At 43.5% G+C, this 16005-nt stretch overlaps 1 pseudogene; it reads left to right on the top strand.

The window, feature by feature from the left end:
• Nucleotides 1-8552: 8552 nt before the first annotated feature.
• On the top strand, nt 8553-15768 carry LOC121459601 (annotated as a pseudogene).
• The last annotated feature ends 237 nt before the right edge of the window (nt 15769-16005 follow it).

A 16005-nucleotide genomic window follows, 5' to 3' on the forward strand; every position in this document is an offset into this window, starting at 1 on the left:
CCAGAGACCGTCTGGCCGGCTCTCTTTGGCACGTCCTGGGTAAGGTTGCTGACTCCTTCCCCCTTCCCCCCGGCCTTCTGCCCTGGGCTAGAACCTGCTTCCGTACACGCCTGGAAGTTTGGTGCTTCCAGCTCTCACCTCTCTTTTTCTGATCTTTTTCTGTCCTCTTTATGGGCCCGCTATGGGGCGGGTGCCTCCCGGCTGCACGGGAAGCCCCCCAAAAACTTAATTGTCCCCTCCCAGCCGGGGTTTTCCCCGTCGGTAGCTGGGTTTGGGTCGATTGGGCAATAACATGGCCCCCTGAGTACACGGATGCCTGTACTCAGGGCTGCCGTGTTCGTGGTACTTCCCGGTGCCTTCTGCGGACAGTTTCACGGTTCTAGCCATGGGTGCTAAGCCTTCTAAAACAATTCCCCCAGACTCTCCTCTCGGGCAGCTTCTGGAAGCTCTGAAACCTCACGCCCTGATTCCCTCCGTAAAACTATCTACGTTAATCCATCTTTGCTCTAAAACTTAGCCAAAGTACAATTTACAGGGTTCCTTCCGGTGCCCTTCTCAGGGTTCATTTGACCCCGACATTCTACGGGAATTGGCTAATTTCTGTCACCGTTCAGCTAAATGGAAAGAAATGATGTACATTATGGCATTTTTTTACGTGGCCATTAAGATTGACCCCTCCGTTGCCTCTCACCGTTCACCTGCACACATGTTCTTATCAATGCCATCCCTCCAGGAACCCTCTGCTCCCGCCATGGATCCCGTGGACAAACCTCCACTCCCCTGGCCTCCACCCCCCCCCCCCGACCTTGAGGGGCCACTCACTCTTGCTCTGCCCAGTTGAGCGACAGCTACGGCTCACCCATTCCTCTTTCCTCCAAGGTCTCTTCTAGGCACAGAAAGGACTCACCTACCACCTCTAAACGTTTCCCTCCCAGGTCCCCAAGAAACTCCCGCTCCAAGACTTTGCCTAGCCCCTCTGATAGAGTCCCTCATAAATATTTATCCAACAGGTCTCGCAAGCAGCTGGAAGTTTCTCCCCGCCACAGGTCACACAGGCAGCCAGAAGCATCTTCGGACTCCTCCCTATCTCTTCCCCGCCACAGGTCGCAAGTTTCTCCCTGCCACAGGTCACACAGGCGGCCTAAAGCGTCTCCTCCCTGTCCTACGCTTCCCCCTCAATCTTCCAAAGCTCCTCTAGGCTCCCTCCATCACTAATCACCACTCTCCCTTTGTTATTCTCTTAAAACACCCACACCTAAGGATATCAGGTTCCTAAAAGCTACAGCAGCCTCCTGTCAGATCTGCCAAAAGATAATGGCCCCCAGTTTACTTCCCAGATTTCTTAGGAATTCACTAAAACTTCCACATACCGGACCACCCTCAGTCTTCAGGTAAGGTAGAACGGACTAACTGCTCTTTAAAGGAAGCTCTCGTTAAGCTGTCACAGGATCTCCACCTCGACTGGCTGCCAAGCTTGAAGGAATTCCTCATTGGATTCACCTGTCACATCTTAAACAGTTCATCTCCATGGCTCAAGATAATCCTTCATACATTGTAACTCAGACAGGACCTTGTTCTCTTAAGTTCCAAAGGACACCGGGCTCAGCCCCCTCTACTCCAGTCTAAGGAAAACAGTGGTCCCAACTGTCACTTCATCCTCCTGTGTTAACACACCCTCCCTTCTTTAAATTCATAAATAACCATCCAGCTGTCGTTACAGATACCATCATCAAATACGGAGTCAAGGGCTCAGGCGGTAAGCAGATTCTTAACAAAGTTCCTTGACATAACAGGTCAGTCGCTGACTGCAGCAGTGACCCCTGAAATGTTAAGGAATATACTGTTAAAATCTATTTCTTTTGAGACACTTTCTTTAAGCTCCAGGACGCCAGCCCGACCCACCTAAACAAATCAAACACAAGCGGATCATTAACGGAATAAGTATCATTTAATTTTTTATCATTCTTAACCCCAGACCTCCTAAGACTCCCCCACCCCAGATCTCCCCTTTAATTTTCCAAACCTCCTCTCCCCTTTAATTTTTTTCCTCTCTACAAATGCGACTTTTGTCTTCCAGTATATTAACGATGACCCAGCTACTCAGAAAAAGCCAGACAGATGCGATTTCTTCCATCAGCCACCTCAAACGCCAGTGGACAGGACATAACCAATGGGACACCAGCCACCTCAAACGCCAGCGGACAGGACATAACCAACAGGACATCGCCAGAATAATCGGATACTCCCTGGATCCCTCGATGCCCAAAGCCAGCAGGAAGCAGTCATGAGAGACCAGGCTATGCCCCCATTCCCTACCCTTTAAGACCCCCCCCCCAATTTTTTAAATAAAACCCAAAGGGTGAAATGTTGTTCCTTTTGCAAACTACAGCTCCCAGCATTCTCCTGGGCCAGAAGCCGCAAAGGCACAGGACACTTCTCCCAGATGCCCTTGTGTTCCCCATTAAATGCGGGGGTCGCCACGAGCCCCCTCTCTCTCTTCCCCCCTCTCCTTTCGTCTCTGCACACCCATACCCTACTTGTCGTTACCCCTCCCCCATTAAAGTGCACCCACGTGGGACTGCCGTGTGTCTGTGTCTCCTTCCTAACCCCGCACTGCCATGTGTCTTGCGTAACATCTCCACTCTCTAACCCCGCAGACAAGAAAGGTAGAAATAAGAATAACAGGTATCAACTGTCATATGCATATATCTCAATTTTTTAAACTCAGTAATGTGAGTTACATCCATTTGACATATATGGTTAGGAAGCAGTCCTCGGGATAGGTAGATATTGTGGGCATCTTTTATATTGTATAACAATTTGTCGAGCAGCTTCTCTGGTCAGCTTAAATTGCTTTTTTAAATTTAAGCTGTTTTGATGGTGTAAAGTATGTGACTGCTGTGTAAGTTTAACCTGAGATACAGCAATTATTTTTATAAGTTTGTCAGCTAGAGCATTATCTTTAGCTAACAGACCAGGAAGACTTGAGTGTATTTTGATATGTCCCACAAAACATGGTAACTTTTTATATTGTATGGCTTTTGAATCTGTTGAAACAATATTTCAACTGTTTATTGTTAGTTTTTATATATGACACTGTTTTTAAGATTTTTAAAGCTTTATAAATATACCGGCTATCAATATATAAATTAAAAGCCTTATTATCAAAAATTTTAAATACCAGAGCTACAGTCCGTAGTTTAATTATTTGAGCTGAAGCTGGTTTTGTCTATACCATGTGTCCTTTGCCATTGACAACATAAGCAGCTCTTTCATTAGATGAGCCATCAGTGAAAATCAACAAAGTATCCTTTCAGGGATTTTTTGCTATTATTTTAGGAAAAATGAATGAATGCTGTCGTGTAAACTGCAGTAACTGGTCAGTTGGGAAAAGATTATTAATCTGACCTTGAAATTGAGCAAACGCAATTGTCCATGAGTCACTATTTTGAAATAAGCATTCAATTTGTTGCTTAGTGTAAGGAACATTGATTACAGCTGATTCTTTGTTAAAATATTTTTTAGATTTTATTTTGCTCTTTTGTGTTAAGTATGTTACTGCTTTAAAATAAGGATTTAATATTTTTGCTGGTGATACAGCCAGATGCACCCATAAAAGTGGTCTGTTTTGCCATAAGACTGCTGTAGGAGTCAGCCTTGTAGGTAAAATACATGCTTGCTATGTCTGGCTGTAATCAATATAGCACACCTGCTGGTCCTGTATAGCCTGCTCTATCTGTGAGAGAGTCTGTCTGGCAGCTTCTGAAAGCTGCCTGCTAGAATTTGGATCACTGTCTCCTTTAAGCATTTTGTTTAAAGGCTCGAGGTCTCCTGTAGGAAACCTTAAATAAGGCCTTAGCCATTGTATATTTCCTAATAGCCTTTGAAAGCCATTAAGAGTCTTTAAGTCATCCTTTCTGATTTTTATCTTTTGAGGCTTAATTTTTTTGGGGGTATAACATATGACCTAGATATTGAAAAGGCGGGTGTCTCTGTACTTTCTTAGGAGTGATAACCAAACCTGTATGGCTTAGACATTGTTGTAACAATCCATATGTCTCTAGTAAAGTATCTTTATTTCTATGAGCCAGCAAGATGTCGTCCATGTAATGAACTGTGTAAACCTGTGGAAATTGATTTCTAACCTCTGTATAGCTTGGGCTATGAATTTTTGGCATAAAGTAGCATTATTTAACATCCCCTGGGTTAAGACACTCCATTGATATCTCCTCATTGGCTCTTTGAAATTAACTGAAGGAATGCTAAAAGCAAATCTTTGACAGTCTTGTGGTGCTAAAGGAATTATATAAAAACAATCTTTTAAGTCTAAGATAATCTTATGCGTGTCTTTTGGAATGGCTGCCCGGGATGGCAACCCTGGTTGCAATGTTACTATTGGCTGCATGGTTGCATTAACCTCTCTTAAATCCTGAATTAATCTCCATTTTTTGATTTTTTTTTAATAACAAAAATTGGAGAGTTTCATGGAGAATTAGGTGGTGAAATATGCCCATTATCCAGCTGTTCCTGCATTAACTGTTGGGCAGCTTGTATTTTTTTTTGTGTGTGTGTGTGTTAGAGGCCATTGACTTACCCATATAGGTTCACTTTTTTATATTATTGGGTCTACATGGAGTGTAGGTCTTTTAGTGACCTCTCCTAAAAATACCCTAATCGTGCTCTAGAAGGTCTACTGTCTGATATGACAGGATCCACCTTTTCCTTATTATTCTTGTTTAGGCCTTGATTAGGTAATAATCCTTGTTGAAACATCTGATTAGTAACAGCCGTGCTGGGAGAATATAAATATATTCCCATTTTGGACATAATATCTCTGCCCCATAAGTCCACAGGTAAATGAGGAATAATATACGGCTTAAAGGTTCCTTCATGTCCTTCCTCATCTTTTTAATGCAGTTCATTGTTACTCTGTTTAGGATTTTTGTCTGACCAATTTCTTGTAACTGGGTAATAGTCTCCGTTTTTGGCCATTTAGAAGGCCATTGACTGGCAGTTATGACGGAAGTATCCGCACCAGTATCCAGGAGGCCAGAAAATCTTTTTCCATCTTTAAACAAAGTGAGTTCTGAGTTCTGGTCTCTGAGGACCAATAGTCTGTACCCAAAATGCATCAGACAAACCAAATTCATCTTTTCTTTTCTTTTAAGACCTCAACATAAAACCAACAATACTTAATCTCATAGAAGAAAAATTTAGAATTAACACATCCTCAGTGGCATACATATTGAGTGAAACAATTAACCAGATCCCTTGAATTGAGAAGCTTTTGTATAGCAAAGGACATAGTCAACAAGACATAATTGAATATACAATTGGAAAACATCTTTACTAATCATTAACCCATTTTAAAAATATATACAGGACTAAGGAAATTAGTCACCAAAAGAACAATTAATCCATTAAAAATATATGTAACAGACCTAAACTGAAAACTCTTAATAGATGAACTTAAAATGACTGAAAACATTTAAAAATTGCTCAAATATAACATCCTTAACCATTGGAGAAATGTAAAACAAAATAACTCTGAGACTCCATCTTATCTCTGTAACATGACCAAGATTAAAAATATTGCTCACAACTTATGTTTAAGAGAAACTCCTGGGGGCTGGAGAGATGGATCAGGGGTTAAGAGCACTGACTGCTTTTCCAGAGGTCCTGAGTTCAATTCCCAGCAACCACATGGTGGTTCACAGCCATCTATAATGAGACCTGGCGCCCCCTTCTGGCTTGCAGGCACAGGTAGAAGGAATGCTATACACATAATATAATAAATAAATATTTTTAAAAAAAGAGAGAGAAACTCCTCCATTGTTGTTGAATTCTCAGAAAATTAGGCAACAAACTACTTTTAAACTCAGCTATACCTCTTTGAGGCCTATAAACAAAAGATGCTCAACCATGCCACAAGGGCACATGCTCAACCATGTTCACAGTAGAATTACTTTATCATACACAGAATCTGAAAACAACCCAAATGTATCTCTTCTACACACATCATAAATGAGATAGCCATAAATATCATTAATACAAATATTTTTGAGTAACTCTAATCACACAAATTGAAAAACCTGTTTAAGAACTTTAAATCCTTGAAGAAATTTAAGCCATCAGAAAATGCAAAGCTCTCCTATTCTCATGTAAAGACAGTGCCAACATAGCAAAACTGACAATGTTACTGAAAGCAATCTACAGATCTAATGCAAATGCCCATTAAACTTGTAACAAAATTCTTTAGACTTTGAAAAAACAATCCTCAACCTTTTGAGAAAAGACAAAAACTCAGGCTAGCCTGAACAATCTTTAAATCCTGTACAATCAAGGAACTTTTGAATGTATCACAACCTCTGACTTTAAACTTTATTGCAGAGCCACAGTACTGAAACAATCCACCTTGGATACGAATTCATTTGCCTACAAACAGCAGACTTTTGACAAAAAGGCAAAATTGTGACATGGAAAACAAGCATTTTAACCTGTTTATCTCAGAGGCTACCTTAATTTAAACCTGGCTTTTTTCTTTCAGTTGAAGCTGTGCTGCACAGCAGGGGGTAGAACACAGGCTCACTTTGTTAGACTGTCTTTCTGAGCTCTGGCGGAAGGATTTTTAACTATCTTTTTTATTTTAACTCGTGAATCATAAAATTAGGAGAATTTCTGAATCCTCTCCTCTGCTCTATAGACTGTGTGAGGTTAAATTTGCTCTCTAGACTTATTCTTGCTTTTGCTTGCCTTTTACCTGCAGGCGGGTTAGATTAACTGGCTACTGTGAGCACGTGGCCTTTTACTGCAGGCGGGTTAGATTAACTGGCTACTGTGAGCACGTGGCCTTTTACTGCAGGCGGGTTAGATTAACTGGCTACTGTGAGCACGTGGCCTTTTACTGCAGGCGGGTTAGATTAACTGGCTACTGTGAGCACGTGGCCTTTTACTGCAGGCGGGTTAGATTAACTGGCTACTGTGAGCACGTGGCCTTTTACTGCAGGCGGGTTAGATTAACTGGCTACTGTGAGCACGTGGCCTTTTACCTGCAGGCGGGTTAGATTAACTGGCTACTGTGAGCACGTGGCCTTTTACCTGCAGGTGGGTTAGATTAACTGGCTACTGTGAGCACGTGGCCTTTTACCTGCAGGCGGGTTAGATTAACTGGCTACTGTGAGCACGTGGCCTTTTACCTGCAGGCGGGTTAGATTAACTGGCTACTGTGAGCACGTGGCCTTTTACCTGCAGGCGGGTTAGATTAACTGGCTACTGTGAGCACGTGGCCTTTTACCTGCAGGCGGGTTAGATTAGCTGGCTACTGTGAGCACGTGGCCTTTTACCTGCAGGCGGGTTAGATTAACTGGCTACTGTGAGCACGTGGCCCCTCTATCTCAGCAGTAACTTGGCGATTCTTTGGCCAAAAGTCATTTTTCCTTTACCTTTTTTACCCATTAGTAATCAATAAAAGTTGCAATTCTGCATCTTTTACATTTACAGATTCTCAATAACTCTGCCATTGCTTTGCTCCATTCTAACTTAAGTTACCAACATATATACCCAAATATTTTTCCTTATCCCATATATATAACTTATTTACAAAATTTTTACACCCAATTTAAATTTGTCCCGCTCTTCTACATTTCTTTTTCTACTCTACATCTTTAGTTCTGAGCGCTCACTACTCATGCATCCACCAATTTCTTTTCTCGTGGGTTTTTTACATCTGGTCATCTCTTTCTTGCTTTTTGGGGAGCGCCGATCAGCCTTACGTTCTCCTCCGTCCATTCTCCAGTTTCTCTTGGGGTTCAGCAGACAGCATTCGTGTTGTCTTTAATCTTGCGGTTTAGTAGTCAGCCCCACGTTGGGCGCCATTATGTAGGAGCCCATGTGGGTCCAACACAGGTTCCCTAACTAGACTGGAACGGAGTCGCGAGAAATAATCAGAAGCAGCTTACACGGTCATCACAGAAGGGCAAGATCTCTCTCCAAAGATCTCTCATTTATTCTCCAAACAGCTTATATATCCTCACATCAATAGAGCGGGAACACATTAGGCTGTTTCCTAGGCAACCAGGTGCCTGGGCTCAGGTCACATCCGCATCTAGCAGTCAGGTAGGCCATGAATTAGCATCTCTATAGGACATCCTCCAAATTACAAAGGAAGGAAGCACCAAACATCCTGACCAGTTTCAGCCAATACCTCTCCTCAGGAGATCTACATCCTTGCTATTGTTAGGTAGAGACAGCTTGTCTGTAGAGCTACATGATCAGCTCAGACTGGGCCTATGGCTTTTGTGCCATGCAAAAATATAGGCCTACAGGCATATGAGAAGGCAGGAGCTAGAAGAAAAAATAGATTGTTATTATTGGCCCTATGAATGGGGCTGGTCATGGGAAGGGGTGATTAACAGCCAGAATGAATGGGGCAGAGAAGTGCCCTGGTTGTGGAGAGGCATGGGTGAATGAGTGAGATGAGAGCAGATGTGCTCTTTAAAACCAGATTTCAGTTGTTGGGTAGGTGCCCATTTGAGCCAGGAGAGGTGGCACCAATGGTGAAGTCCCAGGAGCGAGTGCAGGTGCTGGCGTTATCTGGTCTTGGCCTAGACAGCAGGAGTGGCCTGCTTGAAAATGGGTAGGTCAAGATAGACTCCAGAGACTGTTGTTTTCACCAGACCAGATTTCTTGATACAGCAGCAGAACTTTCCCCAGGAACCTGCAGGTACTGGTAAGACAGCTGGAACAGATTTACATCTTGGTGTCATAGCAAAAGGCTATGGCTTTAGGTTAAAAGGCATGGGCATTTTATTTATTATTTATTTATTTGTTTTGTTTTTCAAGACAGGGTTTCTCTGTAGCTTTGGAGCCTGTCCTGGAACTTGCTCTGTAGACCAGGCTGGCCTTGAGCTCGTAGAGATCCACCTGTCTCTGCCTCCCGAGTGCTGGGATTAGATACATGTCACCACCACCTGGCAAGGCACGGACATTTTAGGAGACAACTAAAGGAAATGGAAAACTCGGAACCTCTGAAGATACATCTGAAACCTGTTAATTTTGGACTATGGAGCCTGTGAAAGAGGCACACCTGTCTGTATTTTTAGCAGGAAACTTAACAAATGAAGTAATGAACTACTAGTACCTTAAGTCGTCCAATTCCGTAGACAGATCTGAGAGGGAGAAGCAAATGAGCAAAGTGAGACAGCTCTTCCAGCTACCCGGGCTATCCCAAGCTTGGCTTTTATTATTTAATTAATTAATTAATTTATTTATTAAAAATTTCCACCTCCTCCCATGTCCCTCTCCCTTCCCCCTCCCCCTTGCTCTCCAGTCCAAAGAGCAGCCAGGGTTCCCTGCCCTGTGGGAACTTCAAGGTCCTCTCCCCTCCATCCAGGTCTAAGAAGGTGAGCATCCAAACAGACTAGGCTCCCACAAAGCCCACCCATGCAATTGAATCAAAACCTAGTGCCATTGTCCTTGGCTTCTCGGTCAGCTCTCATTGTCAGCCACATTCAGAGAGTCTTGTTTGATCGCATGCTTGTTCAGTCCCAGTCCAGCTGGCCTTGGTGAGCTCCCATTAGATCAGTCCCATGGTCTCCATGGGTAGATGCACCCCTCGTGGTCCTGACTTCCTTGCTCATGTTCTTCCTCCTTCTGCTCTTCATCTGGACCTTGGGAGCTCAGTCCAGTGCTCCAATGTGGGTTTCTATCTCTATCTCCATCCATCGCCGGATGAAGGTTCTATGGTGATATGCAAGATATTCATCAGTGTAGCTATGGGATAAGGCCAGTTCAGGCACCCTCACCTCTGCTGCCAAAGAACCTAGCTGGGGACATCTCCTTGGACACCTGGGAACCCCTCTAGAGCCAAATCTCTTGCCAACCCTAAAATGGCTCCCTTAGTTAAGATATCTTCTTCCCTGCTCCCATATCCACCCTTCCTCTATCTCAACCATCCCATTCCCCCAAGCTCTTCCCAATCCTCCCCTTCTCCCTTCTCTCTCCCCATCTCCTCTTCCCCCCACTCCACCCCACCCCCATGCTCCCAACTTTTTCCTGGTGATCTTGTCTACTTCCAATATCCAGGAGGATAAATATATGTTTTTCTTTGTGTTCACCTTCTTATTTAACTTTAGAAATAGTACTTGCCTTTAGTTGTTAAACCCAGGGGGCCTGACAGATTTTCTTGTGGGGGTAGGGTTCAGTCTACCTGTCTTAGCAGGATGAGATGACTGATTCTCCAATGTACTATCGTCTAATTTAGGCAGAGTTCAGGCAGCTGATGAGGTAAAAGGTAGCTTTTTGCTCTGTGGGTGGCTTTGCCATATCCAAAGGCAAGCCAACCATGCATCTTCTTGGAGGAGCTATAGGATGCTGCAGGAGCGGGCTTGTCTATCATAAAAGGCTCTTTTGTTAAATGCCATACTCTCGGATCTGTAAGGGCCCTTGAGAATCAGGGTACCATTACCTGTCAGGTATATCTAAATTTGACTTGTAAGTTAAATTTAGACATATAGTTTACCCTGTCAGTTACAGCCTGCCAATGTGTGAAGTGATGTGGGAGTGATTTCTTATTAATAAAGAAACTGCCTGGACCCATTTGATAGGCCAACCCTTAGGTAGGCTGAGAAAACAGAACAGAATGCTGGGAGAAAGAAGCTGAGTCAAGGAGTCGCCATGATTCTCTCACTTCAGGCAGACGCAGGTTAAGATCTTTCCTGGTAAGCCAGCTCGTGGAGCTACACAGATTATTAGAAATGGGTTAGATCAATATGTAAGAGCTAGCCAATAAGAAACTGGAACTAATGGGTCAGGCAGTGTTTAAAAGAATAGAGTTTCCATGTAATTATTTTGGGGCATAAGCTAGCCAGGCGGCCAGGGTGCCAGGGACGCAGCCCCGCCGCTCTTATTACAACAGAGTGGCGCCCGACGTGATGGACTAAATCCACTTAAAAACCTGAGAAGGCTTAAAAATAAGGGAGAGAGAGTTTAACACAGATTTTTGCTGTTTGTTGGTGGCGTGCTATAAAGAGATTTCCTGATTCGGCGACAGCAGCAGAAAAAACGCTGTCATTTTAAAGCGCAGCTTCTTGGGGCTGTGCTGCCAGTGTGAACTCTGGCTTTAAAGTATTTCAATGGCTTTTATGGGACTGGATGTTTGTGTTCCCGCTTGGGATTGAAAGGACAGTGCTCTGAGACCGTGCTGATGGCTCAGCGCTCCCCGCCTGGACCTGGGCAGATGGCAGAATTAGGCTTAGGCAGGCGGAAGAGCATGGCGGATTCCTTCGACATACAGAGATGTGTTTTCAGACTGTGCAGTGCTCTGTGTGTCAGATTTTGCTGTAACTTGGATGAAAAGAGTTTCTGTGCTGCATGCTCAGTCTCACAGTTAAACTGCTGACTGCAGAGCCAATGTGGACTTGCTGTGTGCCTGGAACTGTGCGCAGCTCAGGGGCACCAAATGGATTTGAGGCAGGAGCGGCTGCTCTATGCTGAACTGTGCTGACCTCAGGCAGGAACTGCCGTAATTACCATAATAACAGCACAGTTAAGGTTTCAACTGGGCAGGACACAGGCGGTACCGTATTACCTGTACATGGTGAAGAACTGCTTAACATTTTAAGAAATGCTCCTGGATAGTAAAAAAATTACAGATTCACAATAAAACAGATTCAGACAGACCACTAAATGGATCACAGTGTTGGATGAGTATACATAGGCTTGAGAGAGAGAGAAAATAAAAATATAGAGAATAAAGTTAATGGTTTTAAAAAAAGGTAAAGCCTTTAAAGAGACAGAATAAAGTAAAGTGATAGAGTAAAAATAAGCCATGTAAAAATGGAAAATTCACAGAGAGTCTGGATCCTTTGTATTATTGTGTTTTCTTTAAAATTTTTGACTGTGAAGGAGCTAAGTACAGAGAGACATTTTATTATATGGGCTGCTAAGCTGAACCTGCACATATGTTCTAAAGGTATCTTGACTTCAGAATTTGGATCTAAGGTTATGATGCTTTGGAAAAGTCCTTCTTTTGTTTTTGCAGAAGATGAGACCCTGTGGATTTCTTCTATCCCAGTTTGGTATGATAGACCATGCCCTCCTGAAAGGTTGCTGTGAACACCCTCAAAAAATTACTTCACTCAACTGCCAACTGAGATGACCTTGGCACTCAGGTTATACCATGAAAGACCTAATTAACGACACCCCCATTCAGCAGGAAGCAGTTTGGAGAGAAAAAACTGCGCCCATGTTCCCAAAATATTGTTTATAAATGTTCTTTTACATTTAAAAGGGGAAATGATATAGGTATGAGTAATTTGCATTGGTGTGGATTTTAAGGTCAATTTTTCTATATGTATATGTATTTCTGCTCTTGATTAAGGTATTGTGATTGTGTAGTTCATTTAAAAATGTAATGTATAATTAGGAAATATAGTTTGCTAATGGATAATCATCAATAATAGTCAAGCTTGTAGTCATGTTAGTTAGATTTTCTAGATATATAGAGATATAGTTCAGTTAAATAGGCATTCTTCATATCTTTCAAAGACTGCAGAATATGGCATTTAATGTTTTAATAATTTAGGGCTTTTCATGACAAGGAGACATGTCTGCTCCTGGCAGCACCAATGTACTTCAAGAGGAAGATGGGCATCGAAGAGGATCCTTATGGAGTTTGATAGCCATTTGGGCAAGAAACTGCTCTTGCCTGTACTGATGCATGAACTGGACACAGAGAACCTGCAGAGAGAGGACTGCTGAACTTGCCTAAAGGTCAGATGGTCTTTTGGGTTTCCTGATTCATGAAAGAGTCTGCGAGACATTCTGTAGGACACAGCAGATAGTGACTGAACTGTCTTTGAAATTTCCTGCTTCATGGAAATGTTTGTTGGATACTATGGGCCTGAAGGCTGAAGATGGATGCCCAACGGTACAGAGGAACTTTGGGTGACTGTTCAGGCAGCGAGATGTCTTTGTCATTTCTAGAGTTTTGGACCTCTTGTTTGCTTAGGTAATATTATATCCTTCTGGAGTCTTTGATGGAGTTGAAGAATGGATAGATAGTTATAGTTTTCCATTGTTATGATAAAAGATAAGGTAGATATAAATATTGTAACTGTAATTCTTACTTGATAACTATTTTATTATATGTAATTTTACTATGTTAAAGTTAAAGCCTTTCTTTTTTGTTTAAACAGAAAAAGGGGAAATGATGTGGGAGTGATTTCTTATTAATAAAGAAACTGCCTGGACCCATTTAATAGGCCAACCCTTAGGTAGGCTGAGAAAACAGAACAGAATGCTGGGAGAAAGAAGCTGAGTCAAGGAGGCGCCACGATTCTCCCACTCCAGACAGACGCAGGTTAAGATCATTCCTGGTAAGCCAGCTCGTGGAGCTACACAGATTATTAGAAATGGGTTAGATCGATATGTAAGAGCTAGCCAATAAGAAACTGGAACTAATGGGTCAGGCAGTGTTTAAAAGAATAGAGTTTCCATGTAATTATTTCGGGGCATAAGCTAGCCAAGCGGCCGGGGTGTTAGGCATGCAGCCCCGCCGCTCTTATTACAACAGAGAAGGACTGGTCTCGACAAAAATATTTCTAACCAGGATAGGGGCATGGGAATTGAAGAAATATAAGTAAAGAATATGAAGACACTTAAAAATAATAAGACAGAAAACAGAAAGTATTAGGAGGGCGTTCCCATGACTGAAATCCTGGAATTTCACATGCGTTTATTTTTCCACAGCTTTTATACTCAACATAAACAGGTTGTGGGGGGAGAAGGTAACAAAAGACGTTATTAATGTGATACAAGGATAACTCACACAGTCAATGGCTTTATCACTCTGAGACATCAAATCATTAGCATTCTGTTGTCTAGGTAGTGAAGGTGCTCTAGGTCACGTATACTGAAGGTGGTCCTTCCCTAGGTGATCTCATAGTTACAGCGGAAGGAGCAGGAGTACATCTGCATATTCTGACCTTCCATCAGGATGGCACTGAGCTATCTTAATTTCAAAATAACCAAGCCATCACCTCCTGAGTTAGGACATGCAACTGCGCCTGTCAGTCTCCAAACTCTCTGACCATCAGAGAAGGTGGAAATCGGCCTGCATTTTGGCCTCCACCTTGATGTCAGTAGAGGCGAGAATATTGGAAGAAATAAATCCGTAAGCCAAAGTATACTGAAGGCTGAGTGTCTCCTTGGCAGGGCCAGCACACGTGGGTCCTCTTACCAAAGATGATGGCTATACAGGCATTTGTATTTTTTCAGAGATGTTGTAATCTGGAGTTACAAGTTTGACAAATTTAATACAAGCACACACACACAGGTACAAAACAAGTATATGGTGGCCACATTATTTACACATACATATTAACAGATGAGTCAAACTTTTTTTTCCCGAGGAAACGGTGCTAGTTGTCCAACTTAAAATTCCTGGAGGGGGCTGGAGAGATGGCTCAGTGGTTAACAGCATTGCCTGCTCTTCCAAAGGTTCTGAGTTCAATTCCCAACAACCACATGGTGGTTCACAACCATCTGTTATGAGGTCTGGTGCCCTCTTCTGGCTTGCAGACATACACACAGACAGAATATTGTATACATAATAAATGAATAAATATTTTTTAAAAAATTCCTGCAGTAGACTCACACTCTGCCACCGTTTTCACTGCATGTCTTTTCGCTGCTCCGTCTCCCCAGCCTTCACTGATCACAAAAGAAGAAGAAATGGCTGGACCTATCACTGACAACGGCTTCGGCTTGTGCAAAGCTGGCTTTGCTGACCGTGACACCTCCAGGGCGTCATTGTGGGCATGGACCAGAAAGACTCCTACGTGGGTGATGAGGCCCAGAGCCAGAGAGGTATCTTGGCCCTGAAGTACCCCATCGAGCATGGCATTGTCACCTGCTGGGATGACATGGAGAAGATCTGGCATCACACCTTCTACAGTGTACTGCGTGTGGCCTCTGACCGAGGCCCCACTGAACCCCAAAGCTAACAGAGAGATGACACAGATAATGTTTGAAACCTTCAATACCCCCACCATGTACGTGGCCATTCAGGTGGTGCTGTCCCTGTATGCATCTGGGCGCACCACTGGCATTGTCACGGACTTTGGTGATGGGGTCACACACACAGTGCCCATCTACGAGGGCTACGCCATTCCCCACATCATCTTGTCTCTGGGTCTGGCTGGCCGGGACCTGACAGACTACCTCATGACGATCCTGAATGAGCAGGGCTACAGCTTCACCATCATGGCTGAGCGGGAAATTGTGTGTGGTGTTAAGGAGAAGCTGTGCTACGTTGCTCTGGATTTTGAGCAAGAAATGACTACTACTGCATCATCCTCTTCCTTGAAGAAGAGCTATGAGCTGCCCGATGGGCAGGTGATCACCATTGGCAATGAGTGATTTCCGTGTCCGGCCTTCCTTCCTGGGCATGGAGTCCTGTGGCATCCATGAGACCACCTTCAACTCCATCACAAAGTGTGATATGGACATCCGCAAGGGCCCGCATGCCAGCACAGTGTTGTCTGGTGGTACCACCATGTATCTAGGCATTGCTGACAGGATACAGAAGATCACAGCCCTAGCACCCAGCACAATGAAGATTAAGACCATTGCTCCCCGTGATCGCAAGTACTCAGTCTGGACTGGTGGCTCCATTCTGGCCTCCCTGTCCACCTCCAGCAGATGTGGATCAGCAAGCAGGAGTATGACGAGTCGGGCCCCTCCATTGTCCACCGCAAATGTTTCTAGATGGACTGAGCAGGTGCCAGTCATGAGGTGATTCTGAAGTGTCAATTTTCCCTGGCAAATGTACACACCTCATGCTAGCCTCATGAATCTGGAATAAGGCTTTGAAAAGAAATTTGTCCTTGAAGCTTGTATCCAATATCAGCATGGGATAGTAGAACTTGTTGCTGATTTTCAACCTTGTATTCAAGTTAACTGCTCCTTTGGTATATGTTTAATACTCTGTGCTTCTCTGGATTT

Source organism: Microtus oregoni, unplaced genomic scaffold (genome assembly GCF_018167655.1).
Source record: "Microtus oregoni isolate MIOR12 unplaced genomic scaffold, Mior012 000019F_ref0000042, whole genome shotgun sequence".
Lineage (NCBI taxonomy): Eukaryota > Metazoa > Chordata > Mammalia > Rodentia > Cricetidae > Microtus > Microtus oregoni.